Below are 15077 nucleotides of genomic sequence, written 5' to 3' on the forward strand. Positions count from 1 at the left end.
TTGAAGGCAAAATGTCACAAATCAACATGCTCTCCATGCAAGGATTTTTGAAAAATATTAATCATCCTAAGATCTGTTCCTCTCCATGCAACATGTGGATATGCTTTTCTTGCGTTTGGAAACTAGGTGTCAAAAGTGGACCTTAATTAATGAAAATGCATTTCAATAAAAAAAAGCATAGCAAGGTCAATCTTGTAAAGCTTTGGCTAGCCAAACAAGGTGAAGAATCACACGGGTGTTTTAAAACGAGAGAAACCCACATGCCCATTGAAGCAATCTTAGAGAATTAAGAGACGGACCATGCAAGCTAAAAATACTTATACAAAAGTTAGCATGCCCATTTCGTACAAAAAAAGAGTAATAGGGGCAATGGAGACAGTCAAAACTGGTAGAAAAGTTTCTCAAAGGTGGGCATATGGTGGGAGGCAAGGGCAAGGGAAATGGAGAGGGCACCACCACCAAAGGGGCTAGGAAGCATGAAAGCGAGGCCTTCAAATGGGATGCCAGCAGGGCCCATGAAGATGGGGCAGCCCCAACCAAAAGTCGCAATCGTGGATGGAAGGGTGGGTCCAAGAGGTGAAACGGACATTAGGAGTGCGAAAGGTGTGGGCACCTCGAACAAGAAACTATAGGTCAGGTTATAGCTCCAAATAATCAAGTGGTGAAAATAAATATTCATCGTCTATACGTGCGATGGCCTCCCTAATCCTTTGGGCACCCACACTTAGTGGGCCTTTGCCTAGCTCACCGACTTGTGCCATGGGTGTGGCAGTGAAGATGGCATTGCCAAAGTAGCCTCTTGGCAAGGCTGGTTGCAATCGGCTCCTCTCTTTTATTGCTATGTACAATTTTGTCTCTTGTTTCTCACTCAACCCGCATGCCCTTGACACACACCTCCACACATGTGTTGCCACTGCCTCGTATGTGGTGTATGTCACCCCTCTTGTTCCATCCATTGCCTTCGCTTGCAGCTCCACAACTTGCCAAAACTAAAGTGCTCAATATCAACAATTTTCCCTAGAAAACACCTTAAATGTAGCACCACACAGTGAATATGTTCAAATTACACAAAATATGAACATAATATTACAATAAATTATGAACAACCGTAACGTAAATCGTCACTTGTTATTGGACTAACACGCTACAAAAGAAAATGCTTGAGACTTATTCTAAGAGCTAGCCATCAGAGTTGAAGTTCTGCATGGGTGTGATTGGGAGTGCTCAAAACAAAGCATTTTCATAATCTCAATTTTTAAGATTAAGGCAATGAGGCAAGCAATATTTATGCCAAAATACATTATGTCTATAGGCATCTATGACCAAAATGCTAGATTTTTGGGAAAAATACACTATAAAACGAGACATATGAACCCTACCTTATGCAATTGTGCAATCAACCATAATTTTTACATGTGCTCGAGTGAGGAAGAAAAGGTTGCAGGCCACATTGTCGTTCGTATTTGTAGGCCCACTGTGATTATGATGTGAAGAGAGCTTGTTCTTGCATTTTGCCACTACATTTGGTTGTACTGCAGTGTCGCGATCATATTTGCTAGAGGGCAATAGTGAAGGGGGAGGTTGATACTCGATGTGCGAAAATGTTGGTGTAGATGGGTCACGCATCCGCAAAAGGGTACGGTTGATAAAAGGATGACGTCGAATGCCTTCCCCCCTTTGCTATGTCTGCCCATGTGTTGATGAAGTGGGTACTGGAGATCCCATTAGAAACATGGTGCTCCATCCCCACACCAAGCGAGGCCCATCATCATTGAAAGAATGTTACCTCTATCGGTTATTTGTGTCGACTACTGCTACGAAATAAACCAGTATGGTGCATATAATTACATAGGATGTGGTCACTCTTTTGTGTGTATGTCACATGAGGCACATGTTGTCTAAGGGCAAGAGTGGTGCAAAATCACCAAAGTCATTGATAATGGCATCGATTTCTTCCTCGACAAGAATCACACCCTCGTCAATACAATTAAGGTGGATATGTCCATCATTTGAGGACCTCAAGAGCCTTCCTGCCACTAGGGTAGAAGGCTAAGTTGCATTATTCATTATTCGGGAGACGTATAATACGCGAATAATGGGTATATTATTCGTTTATCTAAAGTATACGGCCGTATTATACGGTGCCACATCATCAGAAACGGCCAATCGTATAACTTCTTAATTTTTTGATCGAAAAACTTTTCGATCGAAAGTATTTTCGATCTAAAATTAGAACGATCGAATATGTTAGTATATATAGTAACACGCGATAGGTCTCATACCAGCTTTCAAAGTTAGTGTTTTCCATGTGAGTACTCTCACCAAACGATCAAAAAATGTAATTTGTAAAAAAATAAAACAATTTGAATGTAATAAAAATTAAAATTCAATAGAATTTTAAGTTTTGTGATTCAAATATATGAATATGTTTTGAAAAACTTAGTAAATAGTTGAAAGTTTGTATTTTGTGAAGAGTTTAATCTCTCACTTGATACAAACTGTAATTATAAGAATCACTTGTCAATGTGTTCAATTAATTGACACTTGAAAGTGACTAATAAAAAAAAAGTAAGATATTATCGTTGTGTGTAGAGTGTACTCTCACATGAGATAATTAGTTTAAAAATATAATTACATAAAAATTAATTTTATGTAATTTAAAGTTTGATTTTGATGTGTAGAGATTTTCTCTCACTTCAAAATGAATATAATGAAACAAAATTATATTTTTACGTTTTGTGTAGAGCTATTCACACTGCTATGCTCTCACTAGAGTAAAAATTTAGGAAAAACATATCCAAAAATAATGATATTCTCTTATCTTTATTTGGACTGCAAAATCTACCATACTATGTGAGAGAATACATATGCTCGCGTTGTAGATAGATAATCGCTTAAAAATATATGGTAAAGTGTAAGAACTTTTTGTTCGCACTTTACATAGATACGATAATTATCAAGTATCGTAAGTGATTATCGTTTTGACATTTAAAAATGTCACTTATAGCTCTTGTATGTATAGTAATTTATAATTATAATCATTTTAATACTTGATTTAATTGTAATTATTGATTATTGTAATGTGTTAAAGACACAAGCTTGCACTTTAGATAAATCGATGCAATTTATATGTAATCCAATGGTATTGTTTTTTATTATTGTATTTTTGTTCAATCATTGTTTTTAATTATTTTAATTTCGTTCAATCATTGTTAGTTAAATTAATTTAATGTTTTAATTGATTTTGATTATGAAAATGATCATTGACTTTGTTTTTACTAGCAAACTATTTTTGTGCATCATGGTGAAAGGACAAGAGTGGAGTTATGTGCATGAGTTGAAAGCTGGGAGAAATACATCTCGACTTAAATGTAAATCTTGTGGCCACGAGTTCAATGGTAATGCAACCAGAATTAAAGAGCATTTGTTTAAAGTCCCTGACAATGTTGAAAAGTGAGGGGCACCACCAAAAGATATTCATGAAAAATTTGCCATGTATTCTCGCAAAGTAAATTTGATTCTTGGAGCTAAACATAAAGGTGATGTTTCTAAAGATATTCATGCGAATATTGAACCATCTGTATGCAATGAGGCAACAGAAGAGGTGTGTACCACTCAAGTAAATGATCAAAGTTCTCAATTGAACCCTCTTCATGGACATGCTTCTACATCAGGAGGAGTTCCTATCATAAGCAAATCCGGCAGAGCGTCATCCAATGGACAGACAATGCCTGAAGCATTAGGTAAATAATGGTTGCTTGAGTTGCATTTAAAATGGACACAAGCATTTGTTGCGTGTGGCATATCGTTCAATGTTATGCGCAATCCAATATTTCAAGATGCTTTGATGAGTACAACCAAAAAAGGATTTGTGCTTCCTGACTATAACAAGATGCGAACTGAATATCTTGATAAAGTCAAAGACAGTACTGAAGCCATTCTCAAACACACAGTCCTAGAGTTTGTTCCAGCATATGGATGCACCATAGCATTGGATGGATGGACTAACTGTAAAAAAAAACCTTTAATCAATGTAATGCTTATTAACCCTAGAGGGGCTATGTTCGTGGAAGCAATTGACAGCTCATTGAAAGAGAAGACTATCACCTACCTAGCAGGGGTGTATGAGCGTGAAATTGCAAAGGCAGGTGGACCAAAGAATGTGACTGCTATTGTCACAGATAATGTGGCCAACTACAAAGGAGCAGGAAGAGCTATTCAAGTCAAGTATCCGGAGATTTCTTGGGTACCATGTGCAGCTCACACTTTAAATTTGCTTTTAAAAGATATTGGTAAAATGGCATGTGTGAAGCAAACTTTATTGGATGCAAATCATGTGGTGAAATTCATTAGAGAGCATCAATTTTCGTATGCTCTTTTTCGAACCAAGTCACCAAATAAAGATCTGCAAATATTTTGCGCAACAAGGTTTTCTACGGCATACTATGTTCTTGCTGCTTTGCAAGAGTTGAAGCATGCATTGATGGAAACCTTAGCATACAGAAGATGGGATGGATGGCTCAGCAAGTACCCAAGTTATCAGAAAGCAGTTGGTCGATGTGCACAAATAGTAAACTCGCCAGTCTTTTGGCGTAATGTAGAAAGAATAGTAATTGTGTCTAAGCCATTTGTAGATCTTTTGAGAGCAGTTGACACAGATTCTTTTATTTTTGGTCGGGTCTACTGGTATATGTCAAAGGCTATACGCAAGCTAAGAGAAAATGTCAGTTTTGGTGCAAAGGATAAAGCTACCATGATTACAATTGTTAACAAGCGTTGGGTGCAGTTGCATACGCCATTGTATGGTGCGGCTTTTGTATTGGATCCTAAGTTTCAAATGCATCAACAATCTGCCAACAAAGAAGTTATGTCGGACTTCAAAACAGTGTGCTCCCAACTCTTAGGGCACGAAGATGGAAAAACAGCTTTTCATCAGCGAGTAGATTATGCCAACAAAACTGGTATGTTTCAAGATCCGTGGCATATAGATGCCATTGGCAAAACAAGTGCACCTTTATGGGGGAAGGAGTATGGTGGAGAGAAAGTGGAGTTGCAACACATTGCATTTAGAGTTTTATCAGTAGTTGCATCAAGTGGAAGTTGTGAACGAAATTGGTCAGCATTCGACTTTGTGCACACGAAAAAGCGAAACAGACTTCATACTAAACGGGCTGTTGATTTGGTGTATGTTTTTTGCAATATGAGACTTATTTATAAGCCTCAAAACATTGCAACTAGAGCCGCTCAAAAGCAATATGGAGTCTTCCAAACGCATGAAGCTATTTCTGCAGAAGTTGATGATGAAGATGATATGGAATGGGAGACAGTTTCAGAATGCTCACATATGGACGAAGTAGATGATATGGTTGCAGTTTTTGAAGATGGAGATGATTTGTGAGAGTACCATTGTAATACTTAACAAGTTTTTGCATATGATGAAAGAAAGTGGTATCATTGTCGTTCACATCAAAACCTCTCTTTCTCTCTCTCATACGCACATATTTACTCACACACAAATATAAATTGCCGATAATATCTTGTCGAATAACAATTACATAAAGTCGATGTAGGTTTGAAATTACAATAAGGTTCTGGGAAATTCTCAATCGAAAAGAGTTTGATATAATTTTGAGATTACAAAAAGCTTGTGAGTGACTTATGAGTTTGATAGATTTGCTATAAGCTGGTCTATGGTAAAATCTGTAATTCCTAGCTCAGGGGATGGTTGAGCACCATCTTTATGTGAAGTGGTAGTATCATCTGGCAAAGGTCCATACAATGATTCATATCGTTGAAGCTTTGCTTGTGTATCACTTAACTCTATTTCAAGCTCAAGAATACGGCCACGAAGCATGTCCGGTGTTTCTCCTTGGCTGGCAAGGTCTTGTCCTTGGCTGGCTAATTCAGTCAGTGTTTCTGACTCTTCAGGAAGTAAAACAATAAGACGCTTGTGAGGAGGCATTGGATTATTTGCATTGTGTGCTGCCACCTTTTCTGCAATGCGTCCACGTCCAACGCCAGCGGTGCGTGGACGATCTGACCAATCCACTCTCTTCAGCAAAACATATTGAACATAGCATTGTTGGATAAAGTAAATTGCTACTTGGTTGTTGTTTGGTAGGCATCTCTCTTGTCGTATAAACCTTTGCAACAATACACGTGCCAGTCCTTTATGTTGCAAATCAGAGAGCTTTAACGGAGCTGTATCTTTTGCATTGCCACTTATTTGAAATAGTTGATGGCGTACAAAGTGATTAGGGCAAAGCTTTTTGCACTCTTTAAGGGTTAGTGGTTCGCCCTGCAGCTTAGATTCATCTTCTTCAATGTTCGCAATAGTAGAAAGATCTGCTTGTCCACATCTAACTTGTTCTTCTTTAAAAATTGCCTAAGCTTCAGCGTGGTTGAGTTCTTCTTCCATATTTGCATATTAGGTGAACATGTCATTACTTTTAAATACCCATTCAATTAATTTGACATTGGATAGTATATCAAATGACAAACATAGATATTTTGTTCAATTAAACATACAATTAAATCTGACACCAAAAGTAAAACAATGATGAAATCATGAGACTTGTGTTTCATTAATCATCAGCTGGTCGTAAGCCAGATGTCATTACAATGTTGTAACCCACTCTATGGGCACCATTTAGACATAAGGAGAGGTCAAAAGCATTAGGCTGGGTTTTGGGGTTTAGGCGCTTGCCGGTTTCAAGATGAGCAAGTACATTACTCAAAAATGTCTCTTGCTTTGTTCTTGGGGCTCTGGTAAGCACTTCAAAATGCGTTTACATGTATGACACATGGAATAAATATCCATAGCTTTGGTCCAGGAGGGAGGATTACTAGATATACATTCGGGGGCTGCCCATGGATAATCTCTCTCATATTGTTTTCTAGTTTCTATCTGCATATCGCGTAGAGGAGGAAAACCGGCTGTGGTATTTGTTTTGGTGCATGAACCACAATCCACAATGCCGGCATAAACACATTTTTCGCCAAAATGCAGCATCATATTCCGAGAGTGTAGATCATTGTGGAGGTAGTTATGCGAATGTATATACTTTAGAGTTTGGAGGAGAGCATTGATGATCTGCAAAATATTCTCCTGGAATAGCTCTACTGTTCCTGCAGTGAGTACATAATCGTGGATGACAGGTTGGCTGCCGTCTGCAGTGCATTCTTTGATCCATTGCTCCACATGGCCGCCATTCCAAAATTGTGAAATGAGCATTGGTCGCTCTACGTGGCGCACCATGGCAAGAGGGTAGATAATACCTCGATGTGAAATATCCAAAATTTTTGCTTCGTCTTTGACCTGTTGCTCCATGGTGGGCCCATGTAAGTGTACTTTGAACACTTTTGCAGCATACAGTTGATCTTTGAAAGTGGGATGTGTGACACCCACTCGCTTCAAATGTGCCCATCTTCCCTCTCGTAGCTGTGGAGCTTGGATATTGAAGACAGCTGTGTCGGGTAAAAGGTGTAAAATAGGTGGTAGTTGAGAGAGGTCTAATGTAGCAACGGATGACGTTGCAGGCTCTGTTCTAAGAATGATTTCTGGTCCAGCAGCAGCTTCAGAAGAGCTGTCTTCCACTCTTGCACGCTTTGCTGCTCTTTCTACCTTTTTCTTGCTCTTGAACTCCGTGGAAAGCTATTGCACAAGATGTATGCGCTCACCTATGTTTGGCAAGGACGTAATTGCAGGATTTTTCAGTTCTTGAAAGGTTTTCATGATCTGTCCAATGGTTTGTTTGACCATATTTACTAGAGCACCTGATGTCAGGAGGGCTATGTCAAAAATAGCTGGTGCAAACTCTGCCTGGAGCTGCTCAAACACAGACTTGGTTAGAGTCTCTGTAAGCTGATAAAAATGCTCCGGAGCGACAGGGTTTAAGCAACGTCTAATCTCTGCCTCTGAGGAGTAATGGAAGTGTCTCACAATCACTTCGGAGACGAACTTTCGTTGATGTTTCGCTAGCTTCGTGTCTGCCATATTTGTATGACAAAATTATAAATTAAGAATCTTACGAAATGATTGTACACCATAGTAACATAGTTATTATATAATGAGTGTTAACCCTATATATATTAAATGATGATTCAAATTTATTAAACAATACTAAATTATTGCAAATTAAAGAGAAAATCTTATGATTACAAACCACATTGTGCGAATCGACCATGAAAATTAATTTAGAGAGAGAGAGAGAGAGAGAGAGAGAGAGAGAGAGGGAGAGAGAAACAGGCCAAGAGTGTGAGATGCTCTTAGCACAAGAACTGGACCCTGCTATGTGCATAAGTGTGAGATGATGAAAGAAATTACATATAAAGGATTGGAAAATCGTATATGTGAACAACTCAGCTAGTGTGAGATATTCTCAGCACAAGTCCTGGATGCTGTTGTAAAATAGATTGATAGTTTTTATCAATCTAATCCCTGATAAAGTGTGTGGAACTCACAACACAACTATCAGTGGATAAATTAACAGTTGCAGATGTAAGTTACCTATCGTATGTGTTTACGTCCAAAACAACACCAAGTCATTTAATGATGAAAAATGACGTTCTTTTGGAATATGAAACACACGAGTAACCAGTATGTCACACTAAGATGAAGAGGGCATGAAAATATGCATCTCTTCACTCTTAATATAACGAGTGGTAACGCTTGTGTTTCTATGTAACACATATGACAGAAAAACTTAATCTAAAATTGTAAATTTTATAAGCTATTTCTAATGGAGTGTGTGGCACGCACAACACAACCATCAGCAAACAGCTCAACAATCTCAAATGTAAATCAATTGTTGTTTATATCTACGTTCAGAGTAACACCAAGTCATCTGCTGATGAACAATGATGATTACTACAGAAATAGAAGCACAAAAATAACGAAAGTCGTATTAAGATGAAGAGGGCATAAAGTATGCATCTCTACACTCTTAAAATGACGAACGTTAATTTTTGTGCTTCTATGTAGAATAATCAATAATGATTTACTTTAAGATTGTAAATTTTATAGGACACTGAAGTGAGAGGTGTAGCATCATGCCTACTACACTCCACGAGTCAACCTCTAATCTTAACTCATCTCTATGGTGAGAGATATACTACTACACCATACGAGTGAGAATCTAAATTTACCCTAAGCCTTCCCTGGAGTGAGTTATATAACTACACACCACGGGAAAGAAAACTATATTCTATACACCTCTGGAGTGAGCCATATGGGCCTATGGCTACACACCACGAAGTGGTCTACGACCTGCAAGCCAACTTTGTGGTGAGAGCCGAAACTACTGCACCACACAAGTCTGGCACAACACAAAAAAAAGTTAATATTTATTGAAAATTTAAAAAATATACCTGAAAACTGCTGTAAATCAAAGTCGCTGTCTCTATCTGGCAAACTCTCAGAAGCTCCAAGCTCTCCAAACTCCAAGAATGTCCACAATGCTTTTCGATCGAATACGGCGACGATTGTATATATATACTTTTTTCGATCGATATATTTTTGGATTGAAAAATATATCGATCGAAAAATGTTTTATACGGCTATTCGGTAATTATTCGGAGATACGGCGTATATTGACGTTTTCTACGTATAATTTTTGTTATACGGGCGTATAAATGCAACACAGGTAGAAGGGCACTAGTGCCTTCTCCAAAACCTCATAAGAGAAGAAGTCGTCTCTATTATGTTTTGTGTCAAGGGTCCTTCTATAGAAGTAGCTGGCAAAGCATAGACAAACATATTGTAAACATGATTCAAAGCTCTAGCCCTTCAAATATCAATGCGTCTCTCTCTCTCTCTCTCTCTCTCTCTCTATCTCTCTCTCTCTCTCTCTCTCTCTCTCTCTCTCTCTCTCTCTCTCTCTCTCTCTCTCTCTCTCTCTCTCTCTCTCTCTCAATTATCGAGAAAAGTGTTAGCGCTTTTGAGTTTTGCATGCCATGCGGAACGTGATGAGTGGCCGCGTCTCTTCTTATAGAGAAGGCGTAGAGACCCTGTCTCTCATCTCTCTCTCTCTCTCTGTGGATTTCTCCTACGATGTTAAATCTCTCTCTCTCTCTCTCTCTCTCTCTCTCTCTCTCTCTCTCTCTCTCTCTCTCTCTCTCTCTCTCTCTCTCTCTCTCTCTCTCTCTCTCTCTCTCTCCCGCACCTTCCCGGCAACTACGTGGTGCTGCGCTACTTGACGCCATGCTGCGAAATAGTGAAGACGCACGTGACATTTTTCTTCTCTCGCGTGGTGCAGTGCTACTGTGCCATCTCTCGTCATCTCCTGATGGAGCATCTGATGGAGCATATCTCGTCATCTCGCGTGGTTGGCTACTGCTTTGACCTGAAATTTTTGCTACATTTTCCATCATCATTTTGCTGCTACATTTTCCTCATCATTTCTCTCCTTATGCTTATTTTGCAAGTAATCGTGCCCTGTGCCCCATAGTCTAACTGTGTTGTCCAAGTAAACGCATAGTACAATATCACAGCCATCACAAAACTTGATGTTGTTGACATGTGTATAATGTGAAAATAAAATATCTACCTGGGACCAAATGTTACAATGTACATAATGTCATATGTGTGAGAGGTTGCCATGGTTCCAACTGTGTACATTACTTACTAGAGAGATGAGGCCCTTAATGTAACACTCTTGCGCATTTTTTGAAATGAATAAATGCTTAACTTGATTTAGGAATGTACAATTGTCAAGTGTTTTGAAGTGGCACGCTCATTTTTCTTGGAAAGTCTAATGCGGTTGATCTCCTCTTAAAATAGAAAGTTTCATGTATATCTATAAAGAATGTATCCAACGTGCTTGACACGTGGGTTTCAACATGTAATTTGAGGACAAGGGAAGTTTCTCACAAATTTGGGGATCTTTCCTAGTTTGCTTGGGCTAAAAATGGCAATATATCGATAAAGAAAATCCAAAAATAGACAAAGAAGCATATATCACAATGACACATTTACAACGGTGGCCATGGTTGCTCAAGCTAGGGGGCTACTTTACAGAGTAGTCCCGTGCGTGGTGTGTCTACCTCATGTGCGAGCTTGTGAGGCCATCAAATAGGGTTTTCTCTCTTCAAGTAAGCATTTGGGATGGTCTAATGAAGCGCCTAAGATTTTATAAAATGGTCTTATTTAGTAATTGAAGCGAAAGATAAAGGTTTATAATAGGACAGGAGATAGGAGTAAGAGTGGGCATAAGTTTACATATGATTCTTTGAAGGAGCTAAGGGTTTGTTGTGATGAGAGTTTGACAAAAGCTAAAATAATATATTTTTAAGAAATTCATGCCAAAAATTGAAACTTTTTTGCATTTCAGACACATCAGATAGGGTGTAGAGATCCTTACATTGTTGTTTCTATAGTAATCTTCACTCTCGAGTCTCTACTATCTCTCATGTACCTTGGAACTTTCTACCTATTCCAGATTCAAAGAATCATTTTTTAAAACTCGTTGAGTTTCTTAACAAAAAGATCAAGAAGGGTATTATGGACCCTTCCCGTGCTCTGTATACAAATAGGTGGTTCTTCACAGTTCCAATGATAAATGGTTCTTTATGTTTTATCCATGATATGCAACCCATCAATAAGGTAGAAATGAGGAATCTGAATACAAGGCCAGTCGTAGATGAGTTTTCCTAGGGATTTGCAGAAAGGGAGATATATATTCTATGGGAGATTTGTACTTAGGCTACATATTCAAATAGTTGGTTGATAGATCCAAATAAAAATGGTTCTTTACGCTTTACCCATGATGTGCAACCCCTCTATAAGGTACCAATCAAAAATTTGGGTATAGGGACAATTTTAGATAAGTTTTCTCAGGTGATTGTAGAAAGAAGATATATTCTATGTAATGTAAATGGCCTATGAATATTGAGAGTAGAGGAATTAGGAGAATTAAAGAGAGCATTTTTGTGAGACTACTTTGAGAGCATAGAGGGTGACTTAATTGATGGTAGCAGCATAATCATAGTACTTAATTAACTTGGCATGAACAATACTTTTGCAGAGAGAGAGTTAGAGAAGTTGACAACAATTGAGGACCGGATTTATGTGGATCCGGTCCCCCCTCCAACCTGAATTTGTGTTATAGATTCTCACATCAAGAGAGACTTGGTAGAATACGCTCTTTGTGTTCCTTGTGACCTAGGTTATGCAATGAATATGGAAAGCTTCATGCATCACATGCATAACATAAACTTTGTAAAAAGTATTAACTATCCCAAGCCTCAGTCCTTAGGTCTCAAACACCTTCGAAGGTGGAGACAGCTAGTGGGGAATGAGGGTACGGAAGAGCAAGAAGAAAAATTCATAGAAGAAAAAAATAGTTCCTCATTTATCATCACTCTTCTTGCTAGCAGACATATTATCATAGTAATGAAGATGGAGAAGATGGAAAGCTTAAGCATTGAAGCATGGCTCTTGGTTGGATTTGCATTCCATAGCCAAGAGTGTTGGTGTAGGCTCTCAACTTCTCTACTAGGTTGGAAAAGGAGATGGAGCTCTTGCACTTTGAAAACTTCACACAATGAGAGTGTGTGTGAGTGTGTGAGGGAGAGTATACCCCCCAAGAAACCCCCCTTCTTTCTTTGGTTGACCCCCTCTTCTAGCTCAACTTGGAAGCTCATTGGACCCCAACAAGCCTGGCCAATCAGATGTAGAATGCATATCAAGAAACAAGGGTAGTCATGGGATAAGTGTCCCCCTTTCCCCTTTGAGAAAGACTTGATAAATGCAAAAAAATCAATTAAATCAACTAAATTATCATTGGAACCCTTGAGAGGCTAACCAATAGGCTTTCGGCACTTCATGAGGGTAACATGGGTAGGGGCTTGACATATGTCCTTGGTGCCTTTTGAGGCTTGGATTACCTTGTGTGTGTGTGTGTGTGTGTGTGTGTGTGTGTTCTCTCATCCCCCTAGCTTTGGGGCTCGCCCCCTCCTTTGTAGGGATGCCTTTGAATTATGAGAGACAACCACAACAAAGCACCTCAAGCTTGGGTAATGTTCCCACAAGCACTTCAAGCTCGCTAGTCGGCAAGCACGACAAGTACCTCAAGCATCTTAGTCATCAAGCACGACAAGCACCTTAATCATCAAGCACAACAAGCACCTCAAGCTTGGGTAGGGTTCCCACCTCAAGCTCGGCCCTAGATTACCTAAGGTCCAAGTACTTTTAACACTAACCTTTGGACATCTTCAATGAAGCTAACCCTAAGGTCTTTAAGGTCCCTTGGCTAGCCTTGCTCTTTGATAGACCATCTCTCATTTGGGCCCCTTTACCATTGACCCTATGTTGGTATATATTTGTAAGAAAATTTCTATATTATAACCCTTCTTCCGGTTTATTTTCCCATATTAAATGATCAGTTTAATATGAGAAAATCATTTACGTTGGTTAGATACTAGATTTTAGGAGATTACCTCTCTCTTGAAACGATAGTCGTTCTTGACTATGAGGTAGAAGAGATAAAGCCTTAGTCATTAGTCAATCTTCCTTATTGGGTAGAGGATCCCTTTTTACCCTACGGCATCATTCCAAGATGGATGACTAGTCCATTTGGTGCTTGAGAGACGTTGTTGCCGCAAGCATATCTGCTCTTTGGCCCATTTCATCTCCCAAGTAGAGTGACAAGTTTTACTTGGTGTTTGAGAGACTTTTAGTGGTCTGTTTGTAAAATAAATGGAGTCCCCAACAGATAGTGCTTCCATGTGTCTAGGGCATGTAGAGAACCTAAAAGGTCTTTCTCATAAATGCATAAGATCCGTTCATCTGTATTGAGCCTTCGGCTCCCGTATGCTATGGCATTGCCTTCTTGAAGCAAGACTACTCCAAGGCAATCACCACAAGCATCACATTGAACCTCAAATGGATTTGAGAGATTCGGAAGCATGAGGATTGGTTGGGAGGTAAGATTCTCTTTGAGCGTGTCAAAAGCATTTTTCTCCTTAGCACTCAATGAATACTTAACGTTCTTCTTTGTTAAGTCATGTAATGATCCTGCTATTTGAGAGAGTTTTGCTATGAAGCGTCTATAATATGGACACAAACTAATAAAGCTTCTTAGATCATGAAATTCCTTGGATTAGTTCATGCTTTTATTACGTCTAACTTTCATGGACCCATCTTGAGAGATAATATGACCTTAGTATTGAATCTCTTGAAGGAAAATTTTGCTTTTCTTTTGGTTGAAAAAAGCTTGTTCTCCCTCAAATGTTGAAAAATATCTTGGAGATGTTGCTTGTGTTTCTCCAAGGACTTGGAGTAGATGATGAGATCATCAAAGAACACTCCATTGAATTTACGATAGGGTCTAAAGATTTTCTCCGTTAGACAATTGAACATGGCTAGTGCATTGGTCAAGCCAAAAGGTATGACTAGATATTCATAAAGTCCAAATGTTGTACGAAACACGGTCTTTCATCCACTATACTTATTTAATGATAGACACTTTTAAGATCATACCTACTGAAGTAGGTACTAGAGCCTTGTAGCTTATCAAACAGATCTTCTCCCCGAGGCACATAATTTTTTTTTTTGATAGTGATATGGTTTAGTGCTCGATATTCCACACACATACGGTATGTACCATCTTTCTTTTATACTAACAGGATTGGATAACAAAAGGGAGAGGGTCTAGGCCTCATCATCCCTTTGTCAACCAAATTTTGTACTTGCCTCATGATCTCCTCTGGTTGAGCTTGGGAAGCTCGATAAGGAGGCTTGTTAGGTGGTGAGCTTCCTGGTAGGAGCTCAATTTGATGGTCACCATCCCCTCATTTTGGAGGTAAGTCCATAGGGATATCATCGATGAACACATATTGTAATCCTTTTAGATAATTAGACAAGTCTAACTCTTCTTGGTTCCTACCATTTAAATTTGATGAAGTATTAGGACCTTTTAGGGACTCTAACAAAAATCATGTACGTAAAAACTGAGCTCTTCATTGATTGATCAAAAGCAAGATGATTTAAAAGTGATATAGTACGACCAGATTCACTAGTATCTATATACATGTTCTTTTGCTTGTAGTAAAGTAGATTCTCCTTTTAGGGAACTTCA

The 15077-nt window shown here is 38.7% G+C and overlaps 1 pseudogene; it reads right to left on the reverse strand.

Annotated features, from left to right (window-relative positions):
• Positions 1 to 379: 379 nt before the first annotated feature.
• Positions 380 to 11985, reverse strand: LOC147445757 (shikimate O-hydroxycinnamoyltransferase-like; annotated as a pseudogene).
• Positions 11986 to 15077: the final 3092 nt, after the last annotated feature.

This window comes from Adiantum capillus-veneris, chromosome 12 (assembly GCF_014529385.1).
Source record: "Adiantum capillus-veneris isolate H3 chromosome 12, ASM1452938v2, whole genome shotgun sequence".
Lineage (NCBI taxonomy): Eukaryota > Viridiplantae > Streptophyta > Polypodiopsida > Polypodiales > Pteridaceae > Adiantum > Adiantum capillus-veneris.